This window comes from Passer montanus, unplaced genomic scaffold, assembly GCF_014805655.1.
Source record: "Passer montanus isolate IOZ18808 unplaced genomic scaffold, ASM1480565v1 scaffold60, whole genome shotgun sequence".
Taxonomy (NCBI): Eukaryota; Metazoa; Chordata; class Aves; order Passeriformes; family Passeridae; genus Passer; species Passer montanus.
This window is the reverse complement of record NW_024371038.1, coordinates 3,115,131-3,127,377: the sequence shown is the minus strand read 5'-3', so window position 1 is coordinate 3,127,377 and position 12,247 is coordinate 3,115,131. Positions and strand designations below refer to the sequence as shown.

Here is a 12,247-nt window from a genome sequence, read left to right as displayed (position 1 = left end):
ATGGTCAGGAAATGTCAGAAGTGCTGTCTAGACAGACAACAGCAGGCATTAGAGCTCGTGATCCCAGCATAGCTACCCTTTCAACTGGAACAAACTTGTGAGGAACTGAATTTGGGCTTAGGATCCTGTTTTGTAGGGGGTACTTCTGTGCTAATACCAGTTCACTATTTCCTGCCATTGCTGTTACAGATGTTTATGTAATTCACTTTCTGTTCTCTGCTGCTTTTTTTCAAGCTGTCATGATTGCAAGAAGGGGATATATATTTTAATTTTTTTTTTTAAGGAAAGAAGAAAATAATAATTTATCACTAATTTTGAGCTGTAGGATTTTAGGCTCAACCTTTTTTTGAAATCTGCATTGCAGTCTTAATTCAAGACAGTGTTTCAAGTTTTGTCATTTTTAAAACTTCAGAAACACGGAAAAGACTTGGAAACAAATGCCTTACAGTGCAGAAAATTCAGAAATACTCATAATAAGTCTGTTGAGAAATTGTTTTTGGCTCCGGCGCTGGCTTTGGTGCGGTCAGGTGTGAGCTGCGAGGCTGGGTGGCTGCGCTGAGCGAGGCGCGGCCCGCGGACCCTGCGCTGGGCCGTGTGTCCTCAGCCTGCAGGTGGAAATCATGAACTGCAGCGCTGCCCTCCCTTCAAGGAGCCTCTGGTAGCAAACTGCTCAGTCTCCTCAATGTGGGGGTTGGGTCCTTTGGGGTTTTGTAAAAAGGGAACTGTCAGGCTGGGATGTTTCCATTAGTGTAAACTGAAATTGGTGGAGTGCAGCGCTAGGGAATGCTGCTATGGGAGCACACGGGGCTGGGGCCGCTGCGGGGGGAGGCGGCTCAGGAGTGCAGCCAGGGGAGACCGCAGAGCACTTGCTGCTTTGGGTTTCTACAGAGGTTGCAGGAGGGACTGCTGGCTTTAAACAGTGTTAAAGCTGCAAAGAAAATGGCTACCAGAAATTATTGTTGCTACAGTAAGAACATGGCGTGATTATTAACGTGCTGCTTTAACTACTGTTAGAAATGTTGTGTGAGGTACTGCTTTGAAGTAAAGATGTCATTAAAGGGAACAGATATTTTAATCCATTTAGATATAATGGATGTCATCAGGCATTCTTGTTTTAGAATGACAGTGCTTAGTGGAGAAACTAATTTCTAGTAAATACCTTTTAAAACCTCATTACTGCCTTTTCTACACTAAAAAAATTGCTTAATGGTTTTAAATTTTAATAATAAACATAATGTCCTTATGAAACACTTGCAGGGGAAAAAAGCAGTAAAAAGATACTATTTCACAAAATATGTTGTATATGGTAACACAATTCTGGCTTTCTAAAATTAACCCCTGAGTGGTTTTTCTGCATGCAGCAAAGCTTTTTTTTTTTTAAAGTTTTAAATAAATATGCCCAACCTAAATTCTGTTTGAAGATCTATAAATAAGGTTCAAGATATATAAATAAGGGTCAGGTTATAGAGTGGAATCTACTAAGGAAACTGTATTGTACTTTGATAAGGATGTGTGTGCATTGTGTTGTAAACTTCTTGCAGGTTTTAGATTAATAGGTTGCAGTTACATTGAGGAATTTCAGAGTTATTTTATGCATTACATCAGGGAAGGGTAGGTCAAGTTCAGTGAATGTGTGAACAATAATTTGTCTCTATCAGGAGTCCACAGGTGGCAGATTGAGGACAGGTATGGTCTGACAGTAAACTGTCTTGTCTTCTTCAAAGTCCCATATGTGAGATGTGTTTTTTTTATACCTAGAGAAGATCCCATTTTTCTGTACTTTTTTCATCTTTTGGGGTTTTGGTTCTCTCTTGGACTTCTTTGACTGAAAAGACACAGGATTCATTCAATAAGAGGTGTGGCTGATAAACTGTTTCAAGTCATGTGTGCCAAATATGCATAAAATATTACTTGGAAGTTGTAGAAAAATTCGTAGTATGTGAAGACAGATATTTGAACTGTAGAATGGTGTTGCTTAGTGGTACACTAAAGGGGATGCACTAATTTGATGGTCACAATCTTCGCTTAAACTCATGCTTAATTTTAATAAAAACTCCATGTTTTTATTAAAGTTCTGGAGAAAGGAGAGGACAAGACTATGAATGTGTAACATCACTGTACAGTTCAGTATTTTAAAAACAAACCTTGAGATATAAGAGGTGGCCTCAGATGTTTCTAAAAGCTTGCTTTTTTTGTTTAAGACACAAAATTCATGTTTTTTGCTTAAGGCTGTTGGGTCCTTAGAAAGCACTTCAGAGATCAAACTTTCCTGGTTTGCATTTTCAATTACTTTTCAGCTGAGAAATGGGAGGTGCAAACTCGGCCTGAAATTTTTTAAGGAGCCATAATCCAATTTCTTACGAGGTTGGGAAGATTTAGTGTAAATATTTTCTGGAATCCTGTTTTGCAATGCTTATAGTCCTAGGGTATGTCACTGCATTTTGAGGTGCTCTGTGTAAAGCTTACATGATGATGTATGGTGAAGTAATATATATATATCTTACTGGGCACAGAGTGAGTGTATAACTGGAAGGGTGGAGGCGGTTCCTGTACAGGTAATGTACTGATGGGATTTTGCTGCCAGCATAATGAACAGAAGCCTGTTCAGAGTCCAGGATGATGCCAAGGATGTGTACAGTGCCATTAGCAGTTTGGAGTGGAATGGAGAGATTGTCATTCTGGACTTTAAGCTTTCCCTGTTTAAGAAAAGCTGTTATATTTAAGGTACATAAGTGCAGTAAATGAAAAACCAGTTCATGTTGTCAAAATGAAGAGGCTGAAGGGTAACTGAAAATGTATGGATGTTTATTATGCAAGTGGTAGATTGATCTGTAGTTTAAACAGGCAGAGAAATTATGAAGACAGTGAATTATTTCCCTGTAGCTTATTGCTTATGGTAAATCTCATTGTGAAGAATGCCATTCAATTTAGCAGGGTATTGATGGACTGTAAACTTTTTAATATCAATGATACTTAGAATGTTGTGCCCATCTTAGCTGAGGGGAGGAACTGCATTGATAAGTAGCCTTTAGAAACATCATGGTAGTATTTCTCTTAAGGTCTTAAAATTCTAAATGTTTTCAGAACTTCCATCTTCAAACTGATGCTTCAGTTTAGTGCTTTTATGATGCTTTCATTTGTGTGCTCATTGTTACGTATTTGCTTACTGGATAATGTATGCTCAAAGTCAATAGCTCTCAAACTGTTTGTTTCCCCTTGCTTCTCTGTAGACATCTTTGCATCTTTATTGTGTGTCTGTTGTGTACATCTTTGAATGTTTGCATCTGATCTCTTTACTGATAGAGAGGAAAAGTAGCTTTTTCAGCCAATATGTTTTGGTAGTCCAAACTCCTTCCTACCTAGAATACTTTTTGCTGTGATGACTTTTCAATTTATTTTTCTTTATGGTATGCACATTTTTGAAATAATAATTAAATCTCTCATTTGACCTAATTGATGATATAAACAGAGGTTCCTTTTTTCCATTCAAGCTACTCTACGAGACTACTTTTTCCCTACTGTGATATTCCTATTAATGTTGCATTCAACTACTTGTAATCTTGTTTGGACTGAAACAGCTTCCCACTCTGAGGTATGATCAGTTGTGTTCATTTCCTATGCTGTCACACGTTTCCTTGAAGTGCTTCACTGTCCCATATGGAGTGTTGTCAAAAAGCAAAACTTTCTATGAGTAGAAAAATAAGAGATTTCAACATTTCCACGTGAAAGCCCTACCACAGCTTTGGGAACTGTGCGTGTGGCTTTTACTGTGATGAACAGACAAAGGAAGAACTGTAACTTCTTTGAACTGTTTTTCAGATAACTCTCAAAATGTAGCAGGAGATTCAAAATGCAAGAGGCAGTCTTCTCTCTTGCAGTTTCTTGCTTGCTTTTGTTCACTCACTGCAGATTCTTTGAAGTCAGGAACATCTCCAGTAATGACTTAAATTTTGTCTCTTCCTGTTATAAAGTGCTAAACTTTTGCTTAATTTGGCTTCTGAGTAATTCAGACTCTAGTATAGTGCCTGTTCTTAAGTATTGCTCTTCATTAACTATTTTAAGAAGAATGATTATTATTTTTTTTCTTTACAAATTTAATTTTGGTAAATGGGATTGTGGCATATGTAATTCAGTTGGTGAAACTACAGTTGGAATAGCACAGATTCAGAGGTTCTACAAAGTCTTGAAAGGGATTAATTTTGTGGTTTTAGAAAAACCTCATGTTTAAATTCAAATGATTATTTAATCTACACTGGCTGTTAGTTCTAGATATTTGTGGCTACTGAATGTAGATTAAGTTGTTTTTATACTTTTTAAATAGAAATCAAAGACAATCAAAGATCCTTCTGCAAATAGAAAGCAGGAAACTACATTTTGTACAGACAAGGTCATTGCTGACTACTTGTTTGGAAAAGAGCAGTATAGGCTTGTATTTAAAGAGCTTTTCAGCTGTATCAGTTGATGTAGGACTCTCATCAGCTGAGTTTTTGCCTTTTCAGTCATCTGAAATTGCTTTATCCCTGATACTGCGTGTACAATTTTGGCAGGAACTTCTGGCTTTCTTGTAATAGCCTTTTCTTAATAATCTCTGCTTTCTAGTGGCAGTTTTTTCCTGCGTTGATATTTAGGGTTCTTAGATTTTTGTAAGAGTACAAATTTTTTTTCCAGAGCTGCAGCAGATATTAGAATGAAATTTATTCCACACCCTGCGTTTGAATTTAATACTGGGATGGTCATATCCTAATAAATGTAGCTGCCACTCTGGACTAACTAATCAGATTTTCTAAGCCATTAAATCAAGTCTACAGTTGCAAGACTTTTTGCTCTGTGTAGTCAAGCTGGTGGAATTGACTGTTTAGCCACAGTTCATATCAACAAAAGTAGTTTTTATAGTATAGTTGTTCTAGTCTTTGTTTCTTCCTCTTTATTTCTTCCCACACAGGCATAATCAGCTATAGAGGCAAAACTGGTTTTGTGTTAAACAGCAACACACAGCAAAACAAAACCCGTGGAATAAACCACCTAAGAAGCTTCCATGTGAATTCCATTCCTAGCTTCAGTCATTCCAGGAGAAGGTGGTGGTTAAAGGTGAGGGTGTCTTTTTGCAGATGGATGTGGAAATGTCAGTTACAATGCAGATCAGTTATGAAATAAGGGCTGCATAGTAAACAAGTGGGTCAAAACTCTTGTTATGATTACAACAAACTCAGTCATTGTACACCTTTGTGTTCCAGTGTTCCTTAAACTTTTTCCTCAGAGAGGGAGGGGATGTGCTCTTAGGAGATGCTTCATTATAGCAAGAGTTTTAGTCCATCTATTTTTGGTTAGTATCACTGGGGGTGCATTTGTGATCTCTTTCATCTCTACCATTTCGGTTTTCTTCCACTTCCTGTTCACTGCCCAGATCAGAACAGGAAGCTGCTTATCAGAATCTTGACCATTTTACAGCAGTCCTTTTTCCCTGCTGTGGTCCCCCTTCTCACTCTTAGAATATCGAGGTCTTTGGGTGAATGCTGTGTAACTACATTTCTTACTCAGTTCTGTCACCCTTTTCATGCCCTCTTTTATTACCTGGTATGGGAGAGTGACTTTAATTCCCACTTCCTTTCCTGATAATGAGAATTAAGACAGGCAAATTGAAGCAAAAGCATTTATGATGTTGAAATCTTTGCCTTTTCCTAAGGAAATTTTTGGAGAACTACCTTTCTCGAATCTGCTGGTAAAGAATGTCAGGCGCTCAGTTATTTCAAATGTCATCACCCTTGAAATTAATAGTAGGTGTTAGAGTTTGTAGTGGAGTGAGAGAAATCTTACTTGACAGCAGAAAGACCTTTGAGAGGAGATGTGAATGCTGGCTGAGCACTGTAGCTGGGTGGCTTTAAACAATCTCAATGCTATCAATGGTTTGGGCTAAGATCTGGTGTCCTGTGGATTGTGTTGTCTTCATGAAGATGTTTGCATGACACTGCAGGTACTGTCTCCCATGGGGCGGAGCTTTGTATATCAGAGGGTTTGAAATTCCAAAAAGGGGGGTTAATTCTGTAGGGCCCTTTGAAGTTGGTGCAGGGCTGCAGTGACCAGCCCTTTTGTCCTTCAGCAGTTTACTTGCTGGTGATCTCTTTGTGAAACTTGTCACCTTTCCTTCAGCTGGACAATATCTAAATTAAAATGGCCCATCTTCTCTTTTTCCTTCTCTTTCCCTCTGTGCCAGATGTAGAATAATCCCAGATTTATCCCCAGCATGGTTTGTGTGAGCTCCCTGTGATCCAAAGAATACTGAAATGCAAGAGTACTTGCATCTAAGTTTTCTGCAAAGTGCACGTTCAAGTACACGTCCTCTAGATAAATTGGTCACATAAAATGGGCAGTCTTACCCTACACTAAGTCAGTTGATGGATCCAAAGTAAAGTGTTCCTGTGGAAGGGCTGTTACAGAGAGTGGTGGGTGGTATGACACTGCTGCTGTATCACCCCAGTGACCTGCAGCTGTCTGGGTTCAATCCTTTGGAAGATTCTGTCTGCACTTGAGTCACAAGCCATGAAATCTGTGTTGAGAGCAGTTATTGCTAATGTTTAGTTCATTGCGAAGTTTAGAAGATGTAGGTGTTGAGGCCATTTTGCACAGGGGCAGAGTCATTGTGGTTCTTAATTAAGGAAGTGTTAGATTGGGGTTGTCACTCCCCAGCCAAAGTGCACAGGCTTTCTGAGATGTCTGCTTTAGTGCTCATCATCATGTTTGATCGTGTAAAGCCATGACCATTGACTTTCTTTCTCATTTTATGGAAGGAGTTTTGACTCTTTGTAAATGGAGGCTGTTATTTTTGTGGGAATATAACTAATTTTACGTTAACTTTCTGTAACATACAGTAGAGCTCCACTGCTGTTTGAAAGTAACACTTCTGCTTCTCTAGGTGAATGAATATTGCTTTAAAATCTGACCTAAGAATTATAATTTTTTCCTGTAATAAATCTTACTTGAGAAATGAGTATGTATATTGAGTAGCATTCATGCATAAAGCTACAGTTTAATATGATGCTTGGGACACAATCCTGGGGCTAGGAAAAGGAGCTCAAATGCTTATCTTCTGTTGCTTTATGTTATCCAGTCAGGCTTTTTTGAAAGGTCTGTCTTCCCTTATTTTCTGTCTTTGTAATTTAGGCAAGGGGCTTTGAGACAGTTGCAGCTTGACTGGGGAACTCTGAATCAAAAAGCTGTGTGTGAATAAAATGAGATATGGACGGTGTGTGATGATAGTTATTTCATTCAGAGTCAGTTCTGATGATGCCTAAACATTTAGTCTAGATAAAGATATGATGTTCTAGATAAGAACAACCTACCCTTTTTGTAAAACTCTATGCAGGTAGTTGTGTGTTCATTAGTAGACTCAGTTCTGTAGAGATACCATACCCAAATCCATTCTTGCTTTTGTGCAGCTTTAGTTGCTTTTGGAGTCTCTTCAGAATTTCCAAATAGGAAGTGAAAAATGACCTTGTATAGTTGGTTCTAAAGATACGTGAGCAAAACAAGTTCATCTGACATTGATCAGCTTTTATACAGACAAATAAATTATCATTTTTAAGTGGGCCAGCTAACCTTAGAATCATAAACACAACTTTGCCTTAAAAAGGTTAGAAATTTGAAAGGCCCAGGCTTCAAGTCCTCCAACACTTATCTCAGATATGTTGATAATTTTTGCTAAAAAGATTTTTTTAAGCGTTCGTTTGTAACAAATTCCTTTCTCTGCATCATTCCTTGTTCAGGGACCTTGAGATAGCTGACTCTGAAGGCACTAGCAGCAAATGCAGAGCTTTTTTTTTCCATGCAACTTATTTTCTCCCTGTTCTGCCCACTTAATTTAATAGCATGTGTATATTTGATACAACTTCTTGGTAGATTTTTAAAATTAAAATGCCAATAACTATATTATGTGGAAATTACACATGTTTGAGAGAAGACCACTGACATGTTGATACTTTTACCCTGAGATCAAAAATATAGAATACTTTTATGGCTGGGGATTTCTTACCTCCCTGCTTTTCTACTCTTGTCTCATAGTCTGGGACACAAGGAGAAAACAATGACAGCTGTACAGTAAGTTCTTGTTTTATTTTGCAGGTTTGTGTTAATGTGGAAGTGGATCTTACAGCGTAATGTAAATAAAACAAGCAAAGGTGAGTAGGAGTTTTGTGTTGGTGGGTTTTTTTCCCAAAAAATGCCATTTGCATATACTGCTAAACCTGCAGAAAAATGATAAGTGAAAATTTTCTTGGAATTTGTGTCTTGATTACTATAATGTATGTGTATGTACTGTAATGGTGCAGTGTTACTTCTACAAAACCAGAAGAGGAACAAAAGATATTTTCCCCGTTATTTAATATTATGATGATAATAATGTTTTTCTTCCATAAATTATTGTAGTTTAAAAGCTATCATGGTGTTCTGCTAGTTGTTGAGAGACAAAATTATGAGCACTTTAAATAATTTTGTTCTCTACATCTACATCCACCTGGTTTCAAAGTACTGAAAGTGTACTTTGCACTGTAAAAGCAGCATGTTAAACTTGCACTTTATATTAATAAATAACTACGTGGGAAATTTGACCAACTATCAGAATAGCATTTCAAGTTTTAAACAATGAAATTCTGTTGGAATTTTCTCCCCTCTTCCCGTCTTTAGGAACCCATTTGCAAGCTATTTGAAAGACAAAGGCTATGGAGATTTACTGCTGGTAGAACTTAAGTGTCCATTTGCAATTGCAAAGTGTCCATCTAGGAAAAATTTCCTGTAACTGGCATTTTCCTCCTTCCCCCCATCCCTTTCTCTGTTATTTTGAGAAAAAGAATTAAGAAGCTTATCTTTTTCTCTTCCATTTACTTGCTACTTCAGGGATAATTTGAACTGTAAAATTTAATCTTGTCTCCGTATAATTATCTGAAACATATGACAATGAGCTTTAATCTGTTTTAGCTTGAGTCTTTCAAGAGAATCTTTAGGTAAGGCCCCACAGTTCAGTAAGTTCTCTACTTTGGAGACATGGCATGATGGACTCAACTACAGAGATCTGTGTAACAAACCAAAGCTGTCTCCTCAAGTATCCTGCTTGCTGTTTGACTTATGTGCCATCTCAGAATGTAGCTGCTTGCTATGACTTGATATTTTGAATAGGTGAGAGGTGAGATCCCATTTGCTTAAATGAGTTTGTTCCTTAATTCCAAGCTCCAATTATTATGTAGACTTAATATTGCCTGGAAATTGTAGTATGTACATATTAAAATAGACATGAACTGCTGTGTTCATATCTTCTGTTCCACTAAGACTTCTTCAGAGCTGTTGCTGTCAACTTTAAAATACTGATTATAGAAGAGTGCTTTGTGGGGAATTTAAAATAACTCTTCTATTGAGTGTTGATCTTTTGTATAATGTATAACTGATTCAGGACTTTGATTATGAATTGTCTTCTGAACTATGAACGATTAAAAATAAACTCTACTGCTGTGTTATGCATATACTTACGTGTAGAAGATGTTTACTGCCTTAGCCTGACTTTGCTGGTTTCTGAAATGTGCTGCTTTGAGAAAAGAAAGGAATATAACTCTACAAAAGGAAATACTTCATCTAAGGATGAGTGTAAAACAAGAATTATGGCTAGAAAAGGGACTTGAATTGACAGTAAAATTCAATAAAATTCAATTCAGTAAACTGCTCCTTATGCCTTCTAATGCTTTCAGTACGTAAAGCTTGCCATTTATGCTGTTTCTTTTTAATTTGTATGGTTATCTAATTACTCATTTAAATACAGAAGATTAGTTGAAAAGTCTGATGTGTAAATAACTGAGTGCAGTTTTGAGCATGAAGTCTTCTGAATGAAACTCTGAAGACTGTTCATCTTTATGGTAGTTATCTATATTTAGTAGGAAAAAGCTGGTCTCTGAGGAGAATGCCTGTAGGATTGCATTCACAGCAAGAGGACAGAAAAACATGTAAAAGAATAAGTGGAAACAGTGTGATGATGTTTGATCAGTATTGCTGTTGCTTGGAGGAGACCTTGAGGTTCCCAGAGTTCAGTAACAATGACAACTGAATAGTCAATAAATCAATGAAATTATTGTGCTTTCTTAGGGAGCAGAACAAAACCCAGATCCGGTTCTGTGAATTTGTGGCGTACCATGGCTGCATTGCATTGCAACGTGTATTGCTTCTTCTAGTCAGGTGACTGAAAAACAACATGGAAGAGCTGAAGAAGGTTCAGTTCAGAGAGGGGCAGCAGGGATGACTGAAAGAGTTTATTTTCAAGAGCAACCTGCATTTCCTAGCTGCCTCTGTCTTCAGTCTTCACTCATGAGTGTGGTAGCTGCAGCATCTCAGAGACTTCTAAACAGAAATTTTCACTCTCACAGCTCAGTGCAGACTTGCCTTTTTGTGTAAGCTTATGTCTTTTAAAGCAATACCTGAAAATGTGATTTAGTTATTTGTCAAGCATTTTTCTTGTACACTTGACCATAATGCATTTCCTGATGACTCTGCTAGTGTGCTTTCCATGAGTTTTGAGGGGGTTTTTTTTGTTTTGTTTTGTAAGGGCTTTGAAGTTTTGTTCTTACAATTTCAAATCATTGACATTCCTAAGGCGAATATAAAACATACCATATCCTGACTTCTGTAAATAAATAAAGAAATCTGTTAGTAGTTAAAAACACACAGGTATAAGATACTGTTTACAAACAGTGAATGTACTTTATTGGGGTAACCATAGTATTTGTTCTTAAAATTTCTGATTTACAGACTGCAATTCTGAACTCCACAGGAGAATTGGATGAATTGGAGAATGTAGGATGAGAGCCAGTTTGTTGATAAGGAGGAGTGAATATCATTAATGTGTTTATTACTCTAAAGTTCTGAATTAAATTAGTAAAAGCAGAGTGTTTGTTTCAGCTAGTGTTTTTATAATTGGGAAAGATGCCATGCTTTAAAAGTTGAAAAATCTGTTTACATTAGCAGGAGATATAGTCTGAACATTTGCGATTACATTAACGTTTGTACAGCAAGTGGTTATCAGCCAAAAAAGCAAAAATCATGAGAAACTGCTAGATGTGTTTCAGGTCATGCTGGATAAAAAGAATGACAACTTTTATCCAATATAACAATAAATAAGGTAGAATTGTTCTGAAGTTGAAAGATGTGTTGTGTTAATTGGGTTAAAGTATTCTTAATATCATCTTTAAGAAAGTTGACACTTCACAACTAGTTCATGCAGGTAGCCAATAATATTGTTTAATTAATTTGTGAAATATTCCTGTAATAGTAAAATATATCTGATTTCTAAAAATTCCTTTCAGTCCGATTGTGATCTTTACATACTAATGAATGTAAATTGAGTGGGTAGCTTATCCAGAAAACAAGCTGGATATTTATACCTTAAGAGGTCTTTTATGTCAGTTACAAAATTCTCTTTTTCCTGCAGTCATGCAGGAAATAAGACCTCTCTGGTGATATAGTTGGGAATTTGCACTGAGTTATATAAAACACCTAATTGTTTTATTGGTATATATTGGATTTGTATTGGAAAAAAGGTTTCTTTACCCAACTGCTTACGAGTGGTGTCTGAACAAAAGGACTGAATTGTTGGAAAAACCTTTGTTTTACTTTGAAGATCGGGTTTAGGTTTTGATATCAGGACTCCGTTTTGATTAATTTTTAAATGTCTTGTATTAGCAGAGCGTTGCTCATATTTGGCAGCTGCGGGAATGTTTTTCAGTTCTGTATGCTCTACACATGGGGAATAATTGGATTTGCAAATCCAAATTTCACCACCACTTGGTGGCAGTACCTGGCTTCAAAAGGACTTGTCTGAGCAGATACGGTGGCTGATCCTGTAAAACTATAGGTTAAGGAGGAGTAGATTAGTTTTTAAATTTCTGAAAGTTAGTTATGTATTTTAGAAATGAAAATACTTTTTATTTAACCCACTGGAAGGATTTGCATTTGTATGTCTCTATGGAAAATCTAGCTATCATGTCTAATTCGCAGTTTAAGAGTATTGCTTGGGTTTAATAGTATTCTCAGAAGATGTATTTAATGTTCCCCAGTTGAATTATTTTAGCATTTAGTTCTAGCATTTTGCTTCAGTTGAGTAGTTTAGTTCAAGTAATTTTAGAACATAAAATTTGCTTCATGGTAGAATTCTTTATAGTGCTGCATTCTGCAGTTTAACAGACGACTGTCAAAGCTTCTTTTTTGCCTTATGAAATGT

At 36.8% G+C, this 12,247-nt stretch overlaps 1 protein-coding gene across 12 annotated transcripts in view; it reads left to right on the top strand.

Annotated features, from left to right (window-relative positions):
- ZNF644 (zinc finger protein 644) overlaps window positions 1-12,247 on the top strand; it is a 74,497-nt gene that overhangs the window by 38,597 nt on the left and 23,653 nt on the right. For 9 of the 12 annotated variants that reach the window (XM_039727226.1, XM_039727239.1, XM_039727232.1 and 6 more), the window contains exon 2: window positions 8,116-8,171. The gene's annotated coding sequence lies outside the window, so the exon portion shown is untranslated. Of the gene's footprint in view, window positions 1-1,409; window positions 5,089-8,114; window positions 8,172-12,247 lie in introns of those variants that run through there. The other 3 variants (XM_039727229.1, XM_039727228.1, XM_039727238.1) reach the window with 3 other exon arrangements.